The sequence below is a fragment of the Neomonachus schauinslandi genome, chromosome 10 (assembly GCF_002201575.2).
Source record: "Neomonachus schauinslandi chromosome 10, ASM220157v2, whole genome shotgun sequence".
Classification (NCBI taxonomy): Eukaryota; Metazoa; Chordata; class Mammalia; order Carnivora; family Phocidae; genus Neomonachus; species Neomonachus schauinslandi.
The window spans coordinates 103,873,950-103,895,404 of NC_058412.1; positions in this window are offsets into that span (position 1 = coordinate 103,873,950).

The window sequence follows — 21,455 nt, forward strand, 5'->3', positions numbered from 1 at the left end:
CCCCATCCATTCTCTGCTCCATCAGTCAGACAGCCTCAAGTGTGCCCAGCTGAAGACTCCAGTTTCGGGCTCTCTCGTAGCTAGGTATGACTTGACCAAGTGCTCCCTAGAACTTCCAGGAAGGCTGCAGAAATGGAGGGGGTCACCTCTCAATTGAGAAGGCGCCTTCCTTCTAATTCCCTTCTGCTGCACATGTGGGCTGCGGACACACTTAAACTGGCCCCGAGTGACCTTGATAAGGGAAGTCACATGACTAAGATGGTGGGACAGAAAGATGGGAGTCTGGGCTCCTGATCATAGCAGGAAATCATGGAGTGCCTAACTGAATTTCTCTGCCATGAATTTTCCATCTGAAGTCACTGCTATTTTAGGGGCATCTGGGTGGCTCAGTGGGTTAAGCGTCTGCCTTCGGCTCAGGTCATGATCTCAGGGTCCCGGGATCGAGACCCACACTGGGCTCTCTGCTCAACGGGGAGTCCGCTTCTCCCTCTCCCTCTGCCCCAACTAGTATGTTCATTCTCTCTCTCTCTCTCTCAAATAAATAAATAAAATCTTTAAGTCACTGCTATTTTACATTTTCCTGCTATAAACAGTCAAAACTAATCCTAACTGATACATCGAACAAATAGGGCTCCTGGGAGCACATTCTTAGGAATCCCTGACCTTGCAGGTTCCCAGATTTCTCAGGACCATTTACCCTGTTTTGAAAAACTATCTTTTATAAAGGAGGCATTGCTTTAATTTAGATATAAAGAAATAGTGACCTAATTTGCTATGCCCCAACAATGATGAACACCCACTTACCTAAACACCCACTTTGCCTGTGGGGCTTTAGTTGATTATATTAATCATTTCCTAATAAAGAGCAGGGAACCAGATATTAGGAAGCAAAACTGCCGGATGACTCCCACCCATACAGCTGCGCTTCCCTTACCACATCACTTGGCAAAGGAAAACATACCTAGCTTCCCATCTTGACTCTTCCTCGTGGCCCCTCTTTAAACAGCCAATTATACAGAAATTTATTTGTTTTTAGGCTTATTCCTCAGGGAAATCCCGAACTGAAATCGCTGTTTCGCCAACAAGGCCAGGAAAACAAATCATTTGTGTTGTGGCTGAGCCATAAGGCTCACATCATAAACACAAGCAGAGGCTGAACAGCCCTGCTCTCACAAAGCCATTTGGGAGAAGATTTTTATGGCAGCAGCTGAAATGTTTCTACCAAAACAACACCTACACTTCGCTAGAGTTATTTTCAGAGGAGAAGGTTTCCCCTACTGCTGTTTAAATTGTTGCAATGTTTAGTTAAAAGCATAGGTTCGGGGGCGCCTGGGTGGCTCAGTTGTTGGGCGTCTGCCTTCGGCTCGGGTCATGGTCCCGGGGTCCTGGGATCGAGCCCCGCATCGGGCTCCCTGCTCGGCGGGAAGCCTGCTTCTCCCTCTCCCACTCCCCCTGCTTGTGTTCCCTCTCTCGCTGTGTCTCTCTCTGTCAAATAAATAAATAAATCTTTGAAAAAAAAAAAAAGCGTAGGTTCGCATGAGTCTGGGGCTACAGCCCCAAAGGGGGAACTTGGCTGCCACTTCCTAGCTGAGTGACCCAGGGCAGGTGCCTTAACCTTGCTGAGCTCAAGTCCTCTGCAGGAATCCGAGCATGCTAGAGAGTCGTCCAGGGAACTGATAAGACATGCTTAGTGTGGGGGCGCCTGGGTGGCTCAGTTGGTTAGGCGTCTGCCTTCCTCGGCTCAGGTCATGATCCCAGGGTCCTGGGATCGAGCCCCGCGTCAGGCTCCCTGCTCCGTGGGGAGCCTGCTTCTCCCTCTGCCCCTCCCCCTGCTTGTGTTCCCTCTCTGTCTCTCCCTCTCTCTCTGTCAAATAAATAAAATCTTTAAAAAAAAAAAAAAAGGACATGCTTAGCGTGATGGCTACATAATGAATATTCCAAAAATGAGAGCTGTCTTCTTTCTTACCGTATTTGATGCTAAATGCCTTGAATCACTTGGGGAATAAAGATACAAGGACCTAGGGGGCGCCTGGGTGGCTCAGTCATTAAGCGTCTGCCTTCGGCTCCTGGGATCGAGCCCCGCATCGGGCTCCCCGCTCCGCGGAAAGCCTGCTTCTCCCTCTCCCACTCCCGCTGCTTGTGTTCCCTCTCTGGCTGTATCTCTCTCTGTCAAATAAATAAAATCTTAAAAAAAAAAAAAAGATACAAGGACCTAGGGGTAAGCCATATTTAAAGATACTGTATCAACATTAATACAAAATTATACCTGTGGTAACAGTATATGTGTAGAAGCCAGAGAACAGTTTATCCACAGACCATTTACACAGCTCTTCCTGGACCCTCCAGGACAGAGTTGCAACAAGGAAGTCAGTAAAAACTCTGAACACCTAAGGGCACCTGGGTGGGTCAGGCAGTTAAGCATCTGCCTTTGGCTCGGGTCATAATCCCAGGGTTCTGGGATCGAGCCCCGCATTCAGCGGGGAATCTGCTTCTCCTTCTTCCCCCTGCCCCTCCCCACTGCTCTTTCTCTCTCTCAAACAAATAAATCTAAAACAAAACAAAAAAACCTCCGAATAGCTAAACTAGACAGCATACAGTCCATTTACTGGCTATATTTAACCTATTAATAATGATAAATAAATATTGTTGAGCATCCCCAGGTCCTGGGCACCCAGCAACCCACTTCTCATGGAGTAATGATCTTTCACAATGATACACCAAGAGACAAGCCAGAGACACTGTGATAAGGAGACCCCACCTTAGGACTAAAGAACCGATTTCCCTGTTCTGCCAATCCTGCCGGCAGAATGCAGACAACGGCCCTCAGCTGAAGAAAGCTGTCCACCCGAGGTCAAGCACCCACCCTGCAGCTGCCTTCAGTTGCCGGTATCAGTCAATAAAGGCCCAAGCTGCTTTAGAGCTCCCTGGGGGCCTAAGACTTCCGTTAAGATGGCTTTGTACTGGGCGCCTGGGTGGCTCAGTCGTTAAGCGTCTGCCTTCGGCTCAGGTCATGATCCAGGAGTGCCGGGATCGAGTCCCACATCGGGCTCCCTGCTCGGCGGGAAGCCTGCTTCTCCCTCTCCCACTCCCCCTGCTTGTGTTCCTGCTCTAGCTATCTCTCTCTCTGTCAAATAAATATTAAAAAAAAAAAAAGATGGCTTTGTACCCCAACTTCTCCCTCAGGCCAATCCCAAGTTCCCCCTTTCCCCTCCTTAAGTGTGGGTCTTAAGAGACAGCATAGGGTCTGTAATTACTTTCAGTCTTCAGATGAACACAGTGAGTCTCAGAGAGGTTGAGAAGCTTGCCCACAGTCACACAGCCAATGACCACAAGGCTGGGATTGGAACCCAAGCATTCTGATGCCAGAGCCTGGTCTCTAAATCACCCCGCTCTACGGCTCATTCAAGTTTGCACTTTTAGGTCCCATCAAGTAAGCTGGTCGGGTTGGCTGCTATCCTCACAGTAGACTGCAAGAAGCCAATCAGAATGAGAGACAGTTGCAGGAGAAGGCAAGTTCAAGAAAGTTACAAAAGACAACCAGCAACTACATCTTTCAAACCAAGGGCTGGGTTACAGAGTGAGGGAATGGCTGAGAGGCCACGAAGGGACCAGGGAGACAGCCCAGACACCAGCAACCATGGAGAGTCAGGAGCTTGTCTGGGCCAGAGGGATCAGGGAAGGAAGTGGGGTTTTTAGAGCCCAGACACTGGGGCCCACTGGTTGAGCTCCACACAGCAGCACTGGCTGCAGTGGAAGAATTGGAGGGAGATCTGGTGGGGCAGAAGCCCATGAAAGACACACAGCTGTTCCTAGAGTTACCGAAGAAACACAGAGACATAGGGAGTGATACACTCCTGCCTCCCCTGGGCCACCAGCCAGGGAACCAGGGAGCCCGGGAACCATCGTTCCCTCCAACATGGAGCAGAACCAGATGGAGATGGTCCAGGAGTGGATCTCAGAGTGAGTCTGTGCTTGAGCAGCCCGAAGATACCACTGATCAACTGGCCATGAGGAAGCACAGAGAAACGCTCTGAAAGTAAAATACAGGAATTAAAGTAGATCTGTCGAAACCTAGCTTAATGGGCAAGTCGTCCTACATCCTCAGCAGCCCCCAATCAAACAACTGCTGCAACCATGACCCGCAGGCAGGGCCCTTTACAAGGCACGTTGCTTTCTCACTGCCCAGTTCAATCACTGTGGTCTGAAGGAATGAGGCAGAGAAGTTTCAATGATTCTGTTTAGTAAGTCGGGGGGATATATGTAATATTCTCAAAGTATTTCCATCATAAAAGTAGCAAATTTATTGTACAGTGCTTAAATGGACAGAATTTCAGGATCAAGATTTTACTTATGTAGAACAAATCGTTCCCCGCCACTGTGAGCTAAATTAGGTGTCAATGTAGCTCCTATTCTGGAAGGCTACATACGCCTTCACAATTTATCTGCTGTTTGACAAAGCAGGAGCTAGAACACAAATTCTTTCTTCTCACAAGTCCTCTGCTGACTTCTCTGATGCAGCAGAAATTCTCAGGGGAAGGGAGGGGGCAGAGGAGAGAAAAACTCTGCAAATGAAAACACATTACCCAGAATCTCCAAGAATCTTCAGCAGCACAGATACTAACATTGGAGTGATACAAAGATTAGCATGGCCCCTGTGCAAATTCGGGAAGCCTTCCATAATTTGCTTTTCTTTTGCTAATGTCCACAGGTGGGAAAACAAAGGCTCTGATTAGCAAAATGCCTTATCTAATTGAGGGCCCCTTCCCACTTCAAACTTTTCCTCTATCCCCAACTTTTCCTCCAAAAAAAAAAAAAGGGTCTCCAGTGACAATATTCAGCAACCACTCAGTGTTTATCCACTTTGCCTTTCCAAAGACCTCCAACATCTATTTTAAAAGTTATTTATATTCTAGTCCCTCCAGAAGAAATGTGATTTGTTCATATATCAAGATTGTGAATAAATTTCAGTCCCCTCCAACCCCATTCTGTCTCACCCTCCCCTCCCCCAAACAAAGCTACTCTGACGTAATTAAAACCCAAATAGCTTGAGAGATCTGGGTTTGAGACTCAGCTTTGCTTCTAGGAAGCTGTGTGGATTTAGGCTGGTCAATTAACCTCTCTGGGCCTGTTTCCTCATTTCCAACATGACGCTACCAGAACTAGCTAATGTCCACAATCCTCTCAGCCCTGAAATGATTCCACAGAAAGATAATAAAAGTCCTGTGCAGAACCAGATGAACTCTCTCTCACTTGACATGGCCTGGACATCTGCTGGTGAGATTGCTTATCAAAATTAAAAATACAATCTGTGGCCATGGCACAGAGAAAAAAATCTGACCTCATTCCTTGCTCTCAGTTGACTGTGATCTCACCCAGCAATTCTCAAGTTGGGTTCTTGGGTGGTCTGATTGCAAAAAGAGCCCGATTATTCTCCCTCCCTGTATCTACACCTTCTGCCATTTACCCCTGTAGTGTCCTCCCACTCTGAGACCAGTCTTTTTTTGGTCAACAAGATATTAACAAATATCATACAAGCAAATGCTTGAAAAGTGCATGCACTACTGGGCTTGTTCTCATTCCTGCTCCTTTGTCATGGCCAGGAGAACACGCTAGGTCAAGTGTGCTTGAGGATGAGAGACAGATATAGCAGAGATGAGTCACCCCAGTCTTCCTAAAACCATCCTAGATCAGTCAACAGCCGGCTGAGCCCCAGACATGGGAGCAAACCCAGCTAAGATCAGAGGGGCTTCTTGCTCAACTCACAGCTGCCCAGACATGTGAGTGAGATCAACTTAACCCCTCAACCTGTAAGCTAAATACGTTTTTATTATTGTGTTCTGCTGAGGTTTTGTATTTTGTAGTTCCTTGTTACACAGCATTATTGTTATTATGTCAGTAGATAACTGACATACAATCCTTGGAATACCAGCCAGACCATAACAACTATCTCCAGAACAAAGGTTCTTTAGTGATAAAACGAGTCTGGGATACACTGCACACCTTAACTTTATATTAAAGGTTCACAACACACATTAATGCTTTTAAGGCTCTAAGAAGTCCCACAGTAAATAAACGTATTTAACTTTGTCGAATTCATGTTTCCCCCACCGTATTTGACTACAGACCCCCAAGTACAATGCGCTAAAAGAATTCTCCCCCAATCTTAGATCCCACGTCTAGGTTGAGCTTCTATTGTAAATTCTTGCTAGTTAGGCCATGTATTTTATTGTCTCTTCCAAGACAGTTAATGAACATTTCAAAAGCAAACAAGACAAGATAAAAACCTACAGGTACTTTGAAATCAGGAAAGCTTTCATTGTTTATATCCAAAGTCTAATGAGAAATGAAAAGGAATGTTTAAAAATATCTGAAACCCATATGCAGCCTTGGTCTAAGATCAACTTTCCCATGATAAAAACTGTAACAAAAGCTTCGGGCTGACTTGCCATCAAACATTCTTCAGAGGCTCTTCATTACCATCTTCCTACCATGGCTCACAAGCCTGTGATAATCAGGGCCCTGATTTCCTCTTCCACTACTCTTCCTCCCCTCTATCTTCTTCCTTTCTGATCCCTACTCTTGGGTGTACATACTATCCATGAACTACTTTCAGTTCCATTTCATAGGCCATGAGCTAGTGCTCTGAAAGTCTCCAGAGTTTGGTGCTATTTGATGTGAACTTGAACTATGCAGCTCTGAAATAATATAATAGCAATGATACGGTCTCACATTAATTTCAATCAATGTTAAATCCACGCATAACATTAATTTTCTTGGAGAGTTGTCCCTTGGAAGCTGGCTGGACCTAGAGAATGCTAAACTCTGTTTACAGAGTGGCCACAGGGTGGCGCCACATTTGCTGGTGAACAGAAATACCCACCATTTTTTGTCAGAATTATTACTGAATTATGAGAGTTCTGAATTTGCAAGGACTTCAGAAACACAACCTTCACATAAAATGTGACCTCTAGAATATGGAGCTTCTTCTGCTGGAAACTCTCCTTACCTCTTCATTACACCCAAGTCCAAACACACAGAGGTCATCCGGCTAACTTTAATTCATCCTTCATGCATCAGTGGGAACAGTACTTCTGCCTGGAAACTTTCCCTGAAACCCCCAAGAACAGATTGCAAGACCTATCCCATAATAGAGTTTACCTGATTCTATATAAATGCCTATCATTTGGTCTAGACTCCTTCATGGGAAAGATCCTAGCTTATTCCATCTTCAATCCAGAGCCCAATACAAAGCCTGGTTCATAGATAATCACTGAATATCAGATGGGCTCATGTGTGGATGGATGAATGGAGAAATAAACAAGCAGGATGGGCCACTGAATACAAAAGACTGATTTTTGCTGTATATTCTCTCATCCTCTCCTCTGCCCAACATCAAGGAAAGATCATTACAAACACTAGGCTATGGCTGAGGAAAGAAGATAAAAACAATCTTGATAACCATTATGAGCTGGATAAGAGTGACCATTATGAATTTAGAATCAACGCAGACCCCCATTTTTTGAAGTGAAGGCAATTGTCAAAAATACAAAAGATAATCAGAAAAAAAGTAGGGTGCAACAGTGTCTTTCTCTTCCTAATCAGAGAAAATCTGAAGGCACGACTTTTATTTTTTGGAGCTAAACAGTTTAATTCATTTGTTGAAAGTGAAGGATTCACTCCAAGTGTTGTGCTATATGATGAATGTGACCTCTCCGATGTAGCAAACAAAAATGTAGGAGAGAGCTTTCTTTAGAGTTCCATGGGGTCAGATTTCCTGCTTCCCATCACAAAACACCCTTGAAATATTTTGTTTCTCGCTCACTTTCACCTTGGACACCAAGTACGTGATCTTTGTTACCCCATGAGTGTCCTCTTTAATGGGGGCAGAAATGAGCGCAAACACAGATAAGACACTTTGAAACCCCCAAAAAAAGCCTTGTCTCCGATGTTTCTTCTCACATGGCTTTGGACTCCAGACCAAACACCCACTAAGCCTCTGGCACTTTCAGGCAGAGCTTGGAAAATAGCTCTGCCATTGATTTGTCCTGCCAACTGACACCATGCCGTAGTCTCAGGGAATGCCACATGGATGATCTTTCGGCTGTGTGTCAATACAGCCTTGTTCTCTGGGCTTTAATCTTATTTGAACTTTCTTTTGACTCCTTATAGACACTATATTTGAAAACAAGGGATGTACGGTATTGTCATGCACTAGAGAAATCCAAAACAATTTTCCATGGATTGTTTGAACCCTAACGTTAAAGCAAAGCCATAATCTTCTGCTGCTGTTTTTCAGGTTCCTCCGTGCTCTATTTCCCTACTGTCTGAACTCCCTTACATGTAAATAAGAACCTGGTCATTTAGTTCAGTCCCACATGGCATCAACGGCGGCAGTAAGGAACACCATTGTTGGCTCTCCAAATCTTAACCTGAAAGATGTGAGAACAGCCCAGTTTCTTGGGGCAGCTCTGTCCTTCAGCAGCCTGTTGAGCTTTCAAGAATTCATTTCTGCCTCCTCCAGCCTGTTTTTCTGCATGCATTCTTTCAAAAGACATCTGCATCCCCTGGTAAGAGATGAGAGTGATACCAAATAAAACAAAAAGGGAACTTCAGAGGGGCTTTTCAAGCAAAGGCTCCCAAATAAGGAGTAATTTCTTCACTTTGTTCTTCCCTTTCTCTCTTTAACCCCCCTACAGTTAAATGGCTGAAGGCTGTTTATGCTTTCTCTCTCTCTTTTTTTTTTTTTTTTTAAATAAAAAGTGCCCACCAGGTAACCAAATCAGGATCCCTTTTCGCAGAAGGGAGACCAGACAGCTGCTTCTCAGAGACCATGCACCATCACCACCAGGACTCCCACAAGGCCCAACTGAATCCACCCTGTGTTGCTTGCCAGTGTTGTTCCTTAATTGGCCACAAGTACGGTCAGCCCCAGGAATTTCTGAGCCCTGTATAGCATAATCTCCTAAAACATCAGCAGAGAGTTGAAGGGCCAAATTTTTAAATAGCATCCAATTAATAATTGTAGTAATAATGAAAGAAATGCCAAACTGCTATGTGAATTCTAAAGCCCAAAGTGGAAGCTCAGCTAAATGAAGCAAAACTATTCTCCTACACCCCTCCCCTCCCTTTGCTTTTCAAATATCCCGTCTAGGAGGGGAAATTTCTGGAGCTAGATCGTGCAAAATGTTAGATTTCGTATTTCAGGTTCTATGCACTTTTCCAGCTTTTATTGAGTGCTGACTTATCCCTGGATATAAAGACGAAAATTCTTGACAATAGATCTCAAGAAAGTCACAATTCTATTCAAACACAGAAGCTGCTAACAGAATTTGTTCATTCGCTTAACAAATGATTAGTGAGTACCTGGCACTGTTCCAGGCACTGAGGATGCCACGGTGAACAATATGGGACAGAAATCCCTACTCTCGTGCAACTTCCATTCTTCAGGGGTATACTGACCACCCCCAAATAAGTACATAGACCGGACATCAGGAGATAGCGAAGGCTAAAGAGGAAAGAGGCAAAAGTGGGGAGAGGGGACAGGAGTGTAAGTCACAGGGGGTGGCAACATTAAACAGGAGGGTAAAGGAAGGTCCCAGTCGGCAAAGATTTGAAGGAGGTAAGGGAATAAGTCCTACAGAAACTGAGAAGAAGAGCTTCCCAGGTCAAGGGAGGACATACAAAGGCCCTGGGGTAGGTGCGTCTAGCGCGCACACATGTGTGTGTGTGGGGGGGGGGTGGGGAACAGCAGCTGACAACGGTGACCAGCATGGAGGGAACAAGGGAGTGTAGTAACAGGTGATGGCAGAGATAAAAAGGAGGGGATCATGCAAGCCCTCGAAGGCCCTGGTAAGGGCTGCAGTTCATGCTTCTAATGAGGTGGGGAGCCACTGGAGGCCAGAGGCAGAGCAACATGACCTGGCTTCTATTAAGAGGATCACTTGAGGCACCTGGGTGGCTCAGTTGGTTAAGCATCTAACTCTTGGTTTCGGCTCAGGTCATGATCTCAGGGTCTTGAGATGGAGCCCCATGTCGGCCTCTGCGCTCAGCAGGGAGTCTGCTTGAGGATCCTCTCTCTCTCTCCCTCTCCCCCGACCCCTCCCGACTCACTCACTCAGTCTTTCTTTTTCTCCCAAAAATAAATAATTCTTTATTTTATTTTTTTAATAAATAATTCTTTTAAAAAAAAAGTGGGGGGATCACCTGGCTGCTTTCTTGAGAATAGACTATAGGTGGGCAAGGACATAAGCAAGGAGATCAGCTTGAAGTCTACAGCACAACCCAGGTGAAGGAGGACGATGATTCCGCCAGCGGTAGTGATGGAGGTAACACAAACTGATTAAATTTGGGATAGGTCATTTGAATCCAGAACAGAATTTACTGATGAACAGGATTTCGGTATATGAAGGTAAAGGTTTTTTATTTTCTGAATTAAAATGCCCAAACTCCAAATTTGTGTTCACTGTGTTTAGGTACTCCGGCAGGTTCTGATGATGCATTAATTTATATCTGCAGCTTTTACCTTTCCACTGACCCACAGTTACCTGCCACTGCTTCTAAGATACTTCATTGCTCTGGTCCACTCACCCTCAGCAAGACCATCTATTCCCAGCCTCGGTATTGGTGATCATGAAACTGATCTTCCACTCACCGAGGGCCAATGTCCCTTTGTTTCTTCCACGGTTGTTTTCCCCACTGTGAGTCCAGATATGAAACTCTGCTAGTGCTTCCTCTGACCCTATTTTGTGCATGTCCCTCCCTCTTAGTTCTGATTGCTCCCTCTCTCGTGCCAACCCCTACAATCTCCCAGGCTGCCTGGCTGGCTCCAACCTCTCTCATCAACACCACCTCGCCAACTGTCACCAAAATAACGTTCTGAAACTACGGGTGTTATGATGTGACTTCCCCTGCCTCCAAGGGTCTCTCCCAACGACTGTGGATCTCTTCCATGGGCCGCGGTTCTCTGACCTCTCGTGCATACCCCACAAGCATTCACTACCTCTGGAGTATGACAGGACCTTCTTGCTCATTCTCTCACTTTCACTTTTACACGTGGGGCTTTCCCAGCCTGTGTTGCCCCTTTTCTGCACAACTTTTCTCAAATCTTCTCATCCATGGAGACTAGCTCAAATTCTGCCCCCTCTCTAAAAATGCCCCTAACTACTCCAGCCCCTACCCAGGTCCTACTATAGCCCTTTCATTAGGACCTCATGTCTCAGATACATGCCCTATCTCCTTGGTAGGGGTAAACGGCAAGGTCATACACTACCTTATATTTCTTCTTACACCTCCCATGATTCACATAGTGTTCAATACATACTTACTGAATTAAATTATTTCAGTGAAATATATTAACTGAGACAATATTTCCCTTATCTTTATCTCAATCTCTGAAAGTGAGGAATTGAAAACCCCTAGAATTCAAAGGGTACAGAATCTTTGAATAAAAGAGTCTGTTATTTCTTACTCTCTCACTCTCTGTTTCTCTTCTGCCATTTTGATCCTTCCACTAACTTGTTCTTGGACAGTGTGCCACAGAAGAACCGGACAAGAAGTTATGGCTGGGATTATCTCATGGAGATTATTATGCTCACAGGCACATCATATCCCAAGTTGTAATCTACCCGCTCTTTGACTTATAGTCAAATAAGATCCTGGCTTCATGGGACAGTAAACAGGAATGGAATGAGCAGTTCTGGGCCCAGTTACAAAGTCCAGCCATCGCTGGGATCTCTGGGTACAGAACTAGAGCCGCATGGTGGGAGAAGCAAAAAGAAAATGAAGTTGGCATGTAATCAGGCCCTTCGGGTCTATTTCTGGGCAGGAATTCCTGCTACATCTCGGACACTACCATGTAGCCCCCACCAGTATGTTCTTAATGATAGGACTTCACTGACTCATAAATCACCACTACAGGGGAGCGTCCTTATAGACCCCAAAACAGGCTACTCTCAAGTTCTCTCACCAAGATAAAGATTCTCTCCCTTTAATCCTTACTTCTTCAAGGTCACCACCTCCCATTTTTAATTCACACAAACTTTCATTATTTGCCAGAGCCTAACATGAGCCATGCACAGCCACTGCCGCCCTGAGGAAGACGGACACGCTCCTTTGCCTTCTGGAGTCTACAGTGGGAGGCAGATGGTGATCAAGTAGCCACACAGGCATAAAATCACAAACTACGATTAGTGCAACGAAGGAAACAGAGATGGAACAGGGGATGAGACTTAATCCAAAGGGTTCCATGCTCCCCTGAGGAAGTGATACTTGAGCTGAGATCTGAAGAGTAAGCTAGAAGTTAAATGAGACAGATGGGAGGCGAGAAGAGAGAGTTCTTGTCACAGGGACACGGAAGGACATGGGCAGGACAGAGTGGTACCCTGGAATAACTTTCCAAAGAAAGGCAAAGCAGGGAGAGAATGGCTCAAGAAGTTAGAAGGCGGGAGGTAGGTCAAGCAGAACTTTGTGGAACACGGGAAGAAATCTGGCCTCAGAGAAACGGGCAGACCTTGAGAGTTCCTTCAATTCCTTGTGTCCGAACGTTCTCTGCTCATCTGCCACCGCCTACTCTAACCACAGTTCCTTCGTGAAAACCCGTCCCACCTCAGTCCCTCGAAGAGAATCCCTACTAGCGTACAGCTTGGCCCTCTCCAACCAATACGAGTGTTTCTTGGGAGCCTCTGACCTTTGGAGCCTTTGAACTTAGGGGCTCTTAAGACACAGATGACGCTATAGCCAACTGGTGATGGACGTGGAACTAAAATGTTTCCATGACCAGGGAAGGCTGAGGGACATATTGGTCATGCTGAGCCATGTGAAAAAAAAAAAAAAAAAAACTTTTTTTTTTTTTAAGTGTAAATCATCACCCTTCCCATTTATAGGTCACGTGTCTTCCCCTCTCTGGGGAAGCTGGCCCTGTGACCAACTGGCCCCTACTGACCCACAGTATGCAATGAGAGCAGTCATCGGGGATTTCTGAGGCCTGTCCTGAAGAGCACTGGCAAAGGCCACTTCTGCACATTTGCCAAGCTCCCTCTTGAAGGCCAGTCCCCAGGCTTCAGGGGCAGTGGCTACATGGAAGAGAAGTAAGGTGTTCCAGTGGGCGTGTTGGCTGAACTCCCATTCGATAGCCAACATCCCCTGCCTGCCCTGTGAAAGAGTCAGCTCACGTGTTCCAGCTCATAGGAGCCCCCGGGTAAGTGCAGCCCCAGCCAACAGCACGCACGGCAGAACTGCTCGGCAGAGCCCTACCCAGCCCAGGCTTCCAAGGGATCCCACAGAGGGGTTGGTTTCCGAAGCCAGTAAGTTCAGGGGCAGTTGTTCCAAAACAAGAGATAACTCAAACAGAAATAGAGCAAGGTAGCAAATGAGATTAGGAAAGAATCAAGCAGATAAACAAAGAAAAGCAGAGATGCAGCCCCTGCAGGACAGGGAGTTCAAGCTCAATTCTGGACCTTCCCACCTGAGTGGAGGACTCTGTTCCTTTCTCTGTAATTCACGAACCTCAGTTTCTTTTTTATTTTTAAGATTTTATTTATTTATTTGACAGAGAGATACACAGCGTGAGAGGGAACACAAGCAGGGGGAGTGGGAGAGGGAGAAGCAGGCTTCCCGCCGAGCAGGGAGCCCGATGTGGGACTCAATCCCAGGACCCCGGGATCATGACCTGAGCCGAAGGCAGACGCTTAACGACTGAGCCACCCAGGTGCCCCACAAAACTCAGTTTCTTGACAATAAAATGACCTTTAACAGGACCAGCTGAAAGCCTTTCTGTCCACAAAGGTTTTTACTATAATACCCAGGTATTTTAGTCACCATTTTGCTCCTGCCTCTCTTGTTTATCATATCCAACTTAATAAGCACCACTCAGAAATTCCTTGTGTAGTATTGATAAGTCTTTACCAACTACCTGCCTTGGGCTATCAAGATTATTGATCCTTAAAATTTTAGAGACCAGAATAATTGGAAGGAATAAGGCTCAAGTATCTCTTACGGTAAAGGAGTCGGATACATTCTAACAAACAGGTGACTGTGGAATACAGGTGTTAATATAATCATCAGTAACTGAAAAGGCAATCCACCGTATTTCCAAGTAACCCATCATATTTCCATAATTTAGGTTACTCTAATGTGATGCAAGGTAATTTCACAGTGATAAATTTGGTGTAAGTGCACAAAAATCTGAGTAAAGGCACGCACTGATAGAAGATACCAATGGGTCTAGCTCCCTATTTTGAGATGTTCATGAATTAAAAACACGTATTGCTCAGATTTTAGAATGTGTGCTCCTTGAGGTCTAGCAATTTGTTAAGATTCTTAAAGCCATTATCTTTGTTTTGTTTTGTCTTCACTCCTAATATTTTTAGAGTGTATGTGCTGTCTATGATTTAGAGGGTATGTGTTGTGATGAGTTTTAAGGATTAGATGACTATTCTATCCCTTGGCCTCAAGTCCAGGCACTTCTCCAAAGGCCACCAGCATTTGGCCAAATAATCATATGCCTCACTGATTGTCCAACCCACCAGGAAATTCCACACCTCCTTTCATACCATTCCTCCCCTTCTTTCCCTGGTAAGCTCACTATCATCCTTCAAGACCCAGCTCAATGTGACTTGCTCTATGAAGCATTATCTGACACTCACCAGCCTCTCTGCCTTTTCTCGACAGATTTAACTACACCCCCATTTAGTTCACACAATACTCTGTATATACCTCTAATACTTGAAATATTTATCATAATTATTTGTTTGAACTTCTATTTTCCCAACTACATTGTGATTTCCTTGAAAGCAGTGATCAAACAGTATTCATTTTTAACTCCATGGTGCTTAGCAAAGTGCTTGAATCACAAGGGGCCCTCTGTAAATACTTACAGAGTGAATGCTTTCTGTCGCTAGAATGCCTTATTCTAAGCAGCCTGAAATGCCTTTCACACATTTTAACTCTCAAAAAATGGATTATAACCCATTAGAGGGATGAGAAATATAAGGAATTAAGAGGAAAAGATGTCTTATCTAAAATTAGAATACATGAGAGAAATCTCTGAAATTTCCAGATGGATAGATCCATTTCACCCTTCTGTTTCTGTGAATTACGTATAATTCCATCTTGTAGAGTCAAATACATTATAATTAACTGCATACATAGTCATAATAAGGTAGAACTTCTAATTTTCAATTCACTACTCCAACAGAGCTAACCATAATAGAAAAAAAAAAAAGATGATTAATTACAACCTCAGGCACCCCTCCAAAAATGCCTTCTTTAATAAGTACCCCTTCTTTTTGTTAATGCATCCTACATGCTGAGTGTCCTTAGGGCTCAAGTACAATTTACACTTCATTATCTTATATTTTCATAATGTCTCTAGCTGCTTCATCGCATCCAATTCTGTCTCAAGAGCAAAGTCTTCAAAGATGGTGTCTCAGTCAGGGTCCTAGTGGGAAACAGATGGAACACTCACAGGAGACAACGGATGGTGTTCAATAAGGGGATTATTTACCAGCCATGGCGGGGTTTAGGGAAGACAACCAGGGAATGTGAATTGCCTTAGGCCTGAAGGGGCAGGAGGACAGAGCTATGGAGACCCAGAGAAAGTACAGTTAGCTATACGAGAGGGCCGCCTGACCAACTTGACTTCCAGGAGAGCCACAGAGACAACCGTCAGCCAGATGGCAAGAAAAGACCTAGAGGGATGAATAGGCTGACCTCATGGTCCTCCTCCCTCCAAACCCCTGCTCCATGCATGCAACCGGAAGCCAGAGGGCAGGGAAGCCCACCAAGGCAGCGCATGACAGCCCTCCCCTGCAGGACAAGGGCAGGCTGGGAAGAGTGAGGAGTGGATTTTGAGGGGCAAACACAGAAGAGCCAACACCCAACAGAATCATCACAGGTACTTATTTCTGAGCCCCCTACTTCCCATACAACAGAATTTTAGTACAGATGGAAAGAAGAAGAAAGAGCCAAGACGTGGTATTCAATGGAATCACAGGGTATGCAGGAACATTCCACGTACATCCATTTCCATTTCTTTCTGAGCACATAGGAGTCACCTCTCCACATTTGCTCTGTGCTCCATCCCCAACCACACGGAAGAGGCCTTACTGAAGGCAGTGCCCAGGAGTAAGACCTCCAGAAGAACCCTCCAACTGCGACATAAGGGTCAATAAATAAATAGCCCAGCTCCTCCCCGCTCCGGTAGACTACTGGGAAGCATATTCCTCGGTCTCCAAAAGACAGCGTCCGGCAGACAGGAGCCTTAGTGGCCCTTAGTGGAGTCAGCCTGTCAGCACACCCAACATTGGCTGCATTTCCTTCCTTATCTCACTGCCCCACACCCCCCCTGGTGCTTCCAGGGCCGACCTCCAGAGTTGGCTACTTGCACTCCAACCCTCATCTTAGGCCAGTGTCAGGAGAAGCCAACCTCAGACAATGCATGAGTAATAACCCACGCCTCTGAGAACGGACACATCACGAAGAACGTGTAAGAGATATGTGCACGTGCGTGTGTGTGATACCCACCCTCCCTGCCTTTCTCGGCACCAAAGTAAAAATATATGGAACTTAAAGTAAAAAATGTGACTTCTAAGGCTCCAACTTGGCTTTGAACTGCTCTGGAAAGCTCAGAAATAACAACCTCCCCGGGCCTCCATTTCCTCATCTGTCAAATGAACTCCAATAAAGACCTATAAGTTTCTTGTCCAACTCTCAAGTTTGGTCAAGATTTTCAGCAGTGAAAGGGACATAAATCATGAGGCCCAGTCCTTGAACAGACATGAAATTCCATTTTTTGGAGTATTTTCTTACACTTAGGGAATTCACAAAAGGCAAAAAACACTTTTGTATCATCATAAAGCAAATAACTGACAGAAATTAAGAATTTAACCTATTAACCAAATGGCTATTAGATATTATTTTAAGTCAAATTTCCTTGATTTGACAGCATACATACAATCAATTATTTCAAAACTAGTAAATCTTGTATAAACATCTATTGAGTGCCCCCTTAATCTATTACAGGATACATTTATAAAAACATCAAGACTGGCTGCATGGCTCAGTCGGTTAAGCATCTGCCTTCGGCTCAGGTCATGATCCCAGGACCCTGGAATCAAGCCCTGCGTCAGACTCCCTGCTTAGCGGGGAGTCTGCTTCTCCCTCTCCAGCTGCCCCTCCCCCCACCACTCATGCTCTCTCTCCTCTCTCTCTCAAATAAATAAAATCTTTTTAAAAAAATAAGTAAATAAAGTAAGACCTCAGAAAACAGAGATGGGCTTTGTAGACCTACTTCTGCTATAACTTCATTTGTCTCCTTGGGCAAATTATTTCACTTCCTCATGCCCCACACCCAGCAGCACCTCCAAGAGAGCTGGGCCTAGGGCATTCCATACATAATAATCAACTGATAAAATTGAAGAATGCCCTGAGCTTTAGTTTTATTAAGGAGAAGAAGGGAAATGGGAGGGTCGTGCTATCTATATCATCTTGACAAACTCTTCCTACCCCTACCTTCCCTCTTGAAATGAAACAAAATATAGTGACCTTAAATTCTGTAGCTCCAAATGACTGTATCGCTCTCTTGAGAGCTATTGCCTCTGCCCAGCATGGCCATCCCAGAGCAGACCTTAGTCTACGGCCATACCACCCTAAACACGCCCGATCTCGTCTGATCTCAGAAGCTAAGCAGGGTCCGGCCTGGTTAGTACTTGGATGGGATACCAGAGCAGACCTTACCTATTCAGAGGCAGAAGCCACCGGATCCTGAAATTTCATAAATTGATTCTTTTTTTTTTTTTTAAAGATTTTATTTATTTATTTGACAGAGAGATAGACAGAAGAGCACAAGCAGAGGGAGTGGCAGAGGGAGAGGGAGAAGCAGGCTCTGCACTGAGCAGGGAACCCAATGCGGGACTCGATCCCAGGACCCTGAGATCATGACCTGAGCCAAAGGCAGATGCTTAACCATCTGAGCCACCCAGGCGCCCCATAAATTGATTCTTAAACACACACACACACACATACTTCAGTGCTGGGTATGCAGTGCCATGAAATGAATGAGGTCCATGTTTCTAGCCTTCATATTTAAAATAATGGCAAAAATCATTGCAACCCCCAGTCATGAGTAAGGCTGTTCTGATAGGTGGCCAAGACCTTGTCTCAGACCTATTTGGAAATGTATGACAAGCAAACAAAAAGATTGTGGAAGGAACAGGGGAGAGGGGGAGAGTTGAGGACACGGAAGGGGAACATGATAAGGTATTCTTTCACTTCTCTTTCTTGACTAGCACATTCATAACAAATATATTATTACATCTGTAATAAAGTGAAAAATCTGAAAGTGACCATGAGCCTCTTGGAAGGACTCTCTGGGACTGTGGAGGCTCTTGCTACTTTTTCTCTTAGGCACAAAGCATTCAAAGTGTGTGCATATTGGAAACAGGAAAAGCAGGACAGGAGCCAAGAGGAAAGTTCTAATTTTGTATCTTTGTGGGCAAACTATCAAAAAAAATGGTTTCCCTCCAATTTCCTCCAACATGAAGAATGGTCAACTGCTTCTCTATGATATTTCATCTGAGTTTCAAGGTCAAGGGGGAGGAAGAAAGAAGAAAACGAGGTTATACAATGTCACAAAAAGTTAGCTATTAAATTATCTTATAGCAGTTACAAATTTCAGCAAAGTTATAAATGCTCATTTATTATTTATACTAAAATGACAAAATTGTTAAGAAAGATTAAATTACCAAGGAGGAAAATATTAGATGACTTTGGAAATGTTAGCATTATAGGACCTAATTGTCTTCATTGGTGGTTTTCAAAGCTGGGTGCATAATAGAATTACCTGGGAAACTTTTAAAACTTCTCAAGCCCAGGACATACCCAAGGCTAATTACATAGGTATCACCAGGGGCTGGACAGCCAACAACAGTGGTTTTGAAGCTGCCCAGGTGACCATGATACGTACAACAGTTCAAGATCAAGTGGCCTACTTCATGCTAAGTCAATGTTAATGTGGCTTGAGCCAAAGGATGGTGTCTGGAACTAGTGCTTCACTTCTCAAAACCCTCCCTGACCTGGTCCTTACAGGTAGACGTCCGGGGCACAAAACTTCACCTCCCCACTCCTCACCTGCCTCAGATTGACCCTCTAGTCCTTCAAGCCTACCTGGAATTGGACATCGATGCCAGGTATGGGCCTTAAGAGACAACACCAGGGAGTACAGTGACATTAAAATTGTGTGCTTCAGAGAGAAACGGTGTCCACAGTGCCTTTGCAGTTAAGAATCATCCACTGGCAGAGAAAACTCACCAAGGGTAGGCCAAGCAATGCTATCAAAACAGGCAGCTTAGGCCTCCTTTTCCCTGGTCTTATTCAACCATTCATTTGTTCACTCACATTTACGAGCCAGGTGGCTTGTCCTAAGTTCACCCTGAACTCACAGCTTGTAGGGAAAACAGATCTTAAGAAGTAACTGCCACTCAGTGTAATTAGAAAACTGGAAGTAGGTACAGGCACAGTGAAAAAATACACAGAGAATAATTACTTCTGGGGAAAGGGTTTTCCAGGCTACGGAAATTTTGTATCAGCAAAGGGTTTTCCAGGTTACAGAAATGTTGCATAAGAGCCACAGAGATGAGACAGTATGAAAACAGAGAGCTGTTTCATACTGCATATGGAAAACGCATTCAAGGGATGAGGTCTGAGGTCCGAAACATGAGGTAGGAAAGGGCAGAACAGCTAGGAGTTTGGGCCTTCCCCCGGAGCCGGGTTTCTCCACAGCGACACTTACTGACCTTCTGCGCTGGATACTTCCTGATGGTGGGGGGTCATCTGTGCATTGTGGGATGTTTGGCAGCAGCCTTGGTTTCTGTTCACTAGACAACAGCAGCACCTCACCCCCCCCCAATACAGGCAGTAACGCCCTCAGACATTGCCAAGATGTTCCTTGGGAGAAAAGTCACCCCTCTTGAGAACCACTGTCCTGGAGGCCATCTAGACCTGTTGAGCAGGCAGAACTAAGTCAGAATCCGAGAGCAGCATGGGGAATGCAGTGGGGTGGTGAGACATCACAGACCATCCATCCAGAACAAGAACCTGCATATCTGTGCTCATGCCTTTAACCACTTTCACAGGGTATCAGGAAGTCTACACTCAACAATTAGTTCTAACTTACTAATTTAGACTGGCTTTCAAAGAAGAATCAAGCAAAGTGTTTTATTACGCTATCTTTACAATATAAAAACTTCCCAAAGTTGGCCTCTAGGTGGTGGGATGCTGGTTCACTGCTCTTTCCTTGATATTTTTCAGTATCTTCCACAATCTGAACAATTTATAAAAGAGCAATTACTTTTCAACATACCACCCTTAGGTAATTCCTCTGTGAAAATAAAATATTGCATGCATGACACACAGTTGCAAAGGTAGAAGCAATGATCCCACAATGTGCGTGCGCGCACACACACTCTCTTCCACCCTTGCTCATTGTGCTTTCAATTATTATGGCAATATAAAATTTCATTTTCCATGAACCAAAATATGCACAAGGGTGTCTTTGCAGAACATTCCTTTTTACATAGACCTTTTGAAGTAAAGCATGGTTTCAGTTATCTACTGCTGTGTAACAAGCCACTATAAAACTTAGTGAGAAAAACAACAATCATTTATTATCTCTCACAGTTCACTGGGTTGGCTGGGCTCAGCTGGGCAGCTCTCTTCCACATGGGGTAGCTAAGGTCCAATAAGCTACATTCAGCTGGGAGCTTGATTGGGGCTGGAACATTCAAGATGGCTTCTCATCCTTTGGGTCTTTCTCCAAATGGCTGATCATTTAACAGTGCGGTCTAAGCTTTTATAAAGAACCAAGCCTGGCTCCTAAGAAGGAGCAATCCCAGAGGACAAGCCCTAATATGCTTATCAAGCCTCTGCTTGCAACACACTTGTAATATCCCATTGACCAAAGCACTATGGCCCAGTCCAGAGTCAATAATTATGGCATGTCTAGAGTCAGTAAAGAGGAGAATACGCAAGGGCATGAGTGCTGGGAGGCAGCGTTCACAGGGGCCATCAAGGTAACAGTCTATCACAGTTGGAACAGGATTTTCTTATAGACCATGTCCTTTTACCCAGACTTTTTAAACTAAACATCAAAAGATTAAAACCCAGAGATTACAGATATGAAACAATCCATACCAAATTACAACTAAAGCTACCGCACACCTTTGCGCCTTCCTTAGGCCAGCTCTTAGTACAGAAATAGAAACAATTCAATCTCATATTTCCTAATGGTAAAGGCATTTCAGAAATAAAAAATCCTATTTTTCCCTAAAGGATAGAAATACCAATGATGAAAGATTCCCTCACTAAAGATAGATACTATTGTTTGGATACATTTAAAAATTTCATGATGAAAAGAAACTCACCAAATTAAAGTAAACTGATCGAAATCTACCGTCAACTCC